The following is a 5,700-nucleotide window of genomic DNA, read 5'->3' as shown; positions in this document are numbered from 1 at the left end:
CCTTGAATGATCTGCTTTAACTCGCGACTTATTTGTGTTCTACTGGTAGTAAACTGTTGCAATTCAATTCAATTCAATATTTTATTTAAGTCTCATCTCTCAATAATATATAATACTATAGTATTAATGAATGGGTGTTTTTATAATGGCCCTGTTATATGTCCAAGGTCAGTAATAATGGTCGAGGAAGTCTATAATGGCCCGAGGCAACGCCGAGGGCTATTACAGACATCCGAGGCCATTATTACTGACCGAGGACATATAACAGGGCCATTATAAAAACACCCATTTCTTAATACATTTATTAACCAACTGAACAAAAGTGTATGTGTTGTTGCTAACTTGATGTACTGTCTTACTCTTTTAATGACAGTTTAGTTTGAACAAAGTAATTTGTACTTCACCATTATAAAGCTTTAGATATACCAAATATCCAAGATATTAAGTTGAAAGAGATATGTGTTAAAAAACAGGATGAACAGTGATCCCTTTATATGGTTCTTTAATGTTGGTTGCTGGTTACTAAATTAAATAAAATACTAAAAGGTATTATACTCTTTACAACCTAGTTTTATTAACTTTATTAAAAACCCTAACAGGGCTTAATACAGACAAACTGGGCATTAATACAGGGCCATTACAGAAAAACAGGGCCATTACAGAAAAAACAGGGCCATTACAGAAAAACAGGGCCATTACAGAAAAAACAGGGCCATTACAGAAAATATGTAATTTTTAATAAACAGTCACTTTTGGCAATAATGCACTTAGTTGGTTAAAAAAACATTACATTAAATGTAAAAATATATAAATATAAAAGGAGAGCCATTCTGTACAGAATTACAAGAGACTATAACATTAAAAATTATATAAAGAATGCATCTATTATAAAACATATTGACATTAACATTATTTACAGTATAAAACATTTCTACGTCTATTTAAAATAAGATTACAGGCTTTGGCACAGCTACGAATCATATTATTATCTGTAAATAAAAACACTAATTTCTGTTTATCATCATAAGACATAAAATCACTATTAAAATGTGTTGCTTCATCAAATATTTTTTTTCTAAAATCATCATACAAAGGACACGATAAAATAACATGGGCTTCATCTTCTAAAATATTCATACAATTATCACAGACTCGATCTTTTAAAATTACTTTTTCAAATCTCCCCGTTTCTATTCTTAGTGGTGCTACACCACATCGAAATTTGGCAAAAGAACTCCTTTGCGAAAATGGCATTGGAATTTTACAATAAGTTTCCGTTTCAAAACTGTTCTTAAATAGATTATATGTACGAAGTTTGTTACCACCTTTACCAGATAAAGCTTTCTCTGATTGTAAATTGCCTTGCCACTGTTCGACATATTTACTAAACATTTTAGACATAACAGTATTGACAACTGAGGTACTATCAACATAATCTGTAATAATACACAAATGTTCTGCATTATACTCAGAACACGTTTTCCTTACATAAAAATTCCCAATTTTTTACACACTTATGTTTTTTACTCATAATGTCTGCCCATATGAAAATTTTTCTGTTTAAACGATTAGAACTCATATTGTTCAAACGGCACCATAGTCGAATTAAGCATTGCCATTGTTTTTGAAAGATAGGTATCCACCCCATATCCCCTGCAACTGCAGCATTAGGAGTATATTTACCCACTCCAAGAAAAAAATCTGCAAGCTCTATTATGGATGGCATTTATAAAAGAAAAATTTTTGCAACCCCAAATACCAGCAACATATTCAACAATTGGAAGCACCAAACTCTCATATCAATTTTGAAAAGACATTATGAGTAACACCACCTAAGATTTTGCACTTGGCTATAACAAGGCCAAGTGCTCTATTTGCAGAAGCTGCAACAGCTTTAGCAGTTACATTATAATCTAAAAATTCACTTAAAACTAAACCTAAATATGTATAAGTAGTAGAATATTCAATGATATCATTCCCACATTTAAATTCAACATGTGACTTATCAACAGAAGGTGTTCTAAAATGAACAATATTACACTTTTTGGAATTAATGGTCATACAATTATCTCCACACCGTATATCTAATGCATTTAACAGAATTTGTAATTCTTTTTCATCGTTTGCAAGTAAAACCACATCATCAGCATAAAGCAAAATACAAACTGTTTCATCATCAATATCAATACCACACTCATATGATTTCAAGAATGAAACTAGGTCATTAATATATAAATTAAATAACAAGGGAGATAATGGGCATCCTTGTTTAAGACCACTGTTAACATTAAACCATTCTGATAAATGGCCGTTTAATCGTATTGAACATAATATATTTGAATAAATAGACTGTATAGCAGCACAAAAATTTTCAGCCACCACCATTACATTTAACTTGGACCATAGTATATTTCTATTGATGATATCATATGCCTTTTTAAAATCAATAAACGCACAAAAAGTAGATTTACGAAGCTTCTTTCTGACTTCAATTATGTTTGTAAGAGAAGGCAATTGGTCTATAGTGCTTCGATTTTGACGGTAACCATTTTGTTCGTCGACTAATATGTTATTGTCATCTATCCATTGCACAAGCCTTCGTTTAAAATATTACAATAAAGCTTATAGGAAACACAAGCTAATGCAATTCCTCTGTAAGACAAAGGGTCGCGCGGATCTGTCATGTTTGCTTTAGATATAGGATTGATAATAATTTTGTTCCATAATTCTGGCGTTTTTTGGAACCTAAAGCAAAAATCAAATAAATGGTACAAAAACAAAGTTGAGCAATTATTTTGCAAAACTTCAACTGGTAAATTATCAAAACCAGCAGATTTGCCTTTTTTTGCTTTGTCAATGACGCTAGCTGTTTCAGCAAACGAAATGGGTCCCGTCAATAAAAAGTCATTAAAAGTATTTTTCGTATATGCATGATTTTGCGTTTCAGAAACCTTGGTTGAAATCTTTTGATTCAACAAATTACTATATTCCGACTTCCATTTATCTAAAACAGCTGTCAGATTTGAATTAACATTCCCATCTTGATCTATGACCTCCATGGGAATTACTGACTTCCGGTTTTCCGCTACCCCAATTTTACCAATTTTTTTCCAGAACTGCTGTTGGTTTCTTTTTGATTCCAACAACAAGTCCTGCTGCATACTAAACCAATACTTTCGCTTACATTTTTGAACCTCCCTGTCAAAATATTTTCTCTTCTGTACATAAACCGACTTCAATTCAGAAGCACGTGAACTATTATTAAATTTATTCCACGTTTTTTTCGGCCTTGCACATATCAACCCATAACTTGTTTAAATCATCATTCCACCAAGGTTTCTTGATTCTATGTTTCTTGTTTGTAAGACTACTACCACCTATACATACAGTTTTACATGTTAGTTTGTCATTCATTTCACCTTCTACAGTTTTACAAAACGATGAAAATATATCATTTACACAACTTTGTTCTTGTTTAATCATATCAAACTTTTCTATAAAAGAATTAATTTCTAAATATATATAATCAGTATTCATAAAATCCGTTGGTATGTTCTTACAATCATATTTATTAAAACTAGACAGTTCTAATTCTTCTTTTTTTAGCAATTCTACTGAAATAAATGAGCTCAGATCAAAATTCCATTTAATCAATGAATGATCAGAAATCAACTTTAAATCCACCCCTGATAAATCATAGCCCGCCAAGGTCACCAGGTCATTGGCTCTTATCACTGCAAAATTGCTAAATAATAAATAATCATATGGTACAATACAATAGTCTACCACTGAACAGCCTTTTGTTGATACACATGTATAATCTATGGCGCGGAATCAGGGTCAAAAATACTTATTTACGTATAAACATAATTATTTCTGTATATACGGAATTCGATTTATGTATATACGTAAATCGAATTCCGTATATACGTTAATCGAATTCTGTATATACAGAAATAATTACGTATATACGTAAATTGAATTCTGTATATACATAAATCGAATTCCGTATATACAAAAATAATTATGTATATACGTAAATATACAGAAATAATTATGTATATACGAAATTCGATTTACGTATATACGAAATTCAATTAACGTATATACAGAATTCGATTTACGTATATACGTAAATCGAATTCCGTATATACAGAAATACTATCTTTCTGTCTATACATAAATATTTCTGTATATACGGAATTATTTCTGTATATACGTAATTCGATTTCTGTATATACGTTATTCGATTTCTGTGTATACGGAATTAATTTTGTATATACGTAATTCTATTTCTGTGTATACGGAATTATTTCTGTATATACATAATTGGATTAACGTATATACGTAATTAGTTTTGTATATACGTAAATCGAATTATGTATATGTTCCAGACCGTATGAGTATTTGGACCGAACGCGTACGGTCTGACTATTATTAAAAAGTTGGTCAAGTTTATTAGATACAAATTAACGCATATAGCAGATCAACATAACTCAACTATCAAATTAATATAAAAAAGTTCAATTGTAATTGAAACTAAAACTTTATATTCTAACTTGTTTTTAATTCACGCTAATTAAATATGCTAATCTCTTGTATTAAGCATGTCGATCAGTAGTACATTAATTGTATTATGGACGCTGAAATTGAAGATATCAGAAGTAAACATAAAGTGGGAGTTCAATTGTTTTAAAATATTTATCAACTTTACCAAAAAAATAAAAAATGCAAAAGAACATGCATGAACTGCATACATGAAATTGCTAAAAATATTACGTTACTTGAATTGTGTCACCTTGGGCGAGAGTACCAAAATAGGATTCATATATACAATTAAACAAATACCTAATTTCAATTGTTCGTTTGTTCATTTTATCTATCTAATTGTAACAAATTATCAATACAACAATTTGTAAAACTAAAAATAAAGATTGTTTCAATCTAACCCATATCAGGGCCATCAATATTTTACAAAAAGATTCTACCTTTGTTGTACATTCGAGACCAATCCAGTTATAACTATTTACATGTAAAACGTCATCATACTTTAAATGTGTTTCACATACACCTACAATATCTAAATTCAACATGTTTATACAATCAGTTCTAAGTTTATTATTTTCAGAAAAAGTGTTTTTATTCCAATTATTCACATTCCAAAACCCGGCTGCAATCTACCATCTACCCTGTGTCGTGTGCCTTTGTTGTTCACCATTTCTGTCTCTTTGTTCTCGTCTGGTGTCGCTGTTGTAGTCGTTACGTCTTCCAGTATGAGTGTTATTGTGCATGTCACGCTGACTCCTATTTCCAGCGCGATGATGGCGGCTGTTACTTTGTTCATTACGTGAACTTTGCATGTCTCTATTAAAATGACCTTCTCGTCTTGACTGTTGGTGGTTAACATAACGCTTGGCTATAATTTCAGCTCCTCTCTTGTCAATTTCGGAATCAAATGATTTTAAAACGTCAACAATCGTTTGAAAGTTTTTTCGCTCAATACGCTGTTGAACGCTTTGATCTTTGATGCCCAGTACCAAACCGATACCAAACGTCAAAAGCGCATGTAAAGCAATAAATGTATTTATTCCATATTGATAGAATTTTATAAGTTTTGTCAGTACGACAGTATATTAACTAGATTTTGACCAGAACATACTAACCTAAGGAAAACGTATATTCACTGCGCAATACGTAGTT

Source organism: Mytilus galloprovincialis, chromosome 3 (assembly GCF_965363235.1).
Source record: "Mytilus galloprovincialis chromosome 3, xbMytGall1.hap1.1, whole genome shotgun sequence".
Taxonomy (NCBI): Eukaryota; Metazoa; Mollusca; class Bivalvia; order Mytilida; family Mytilidae; genus Mytilus; species Mytilus galloprovincialis.
Note: the sequence above shows the minus strand (reverse complement) of the source record.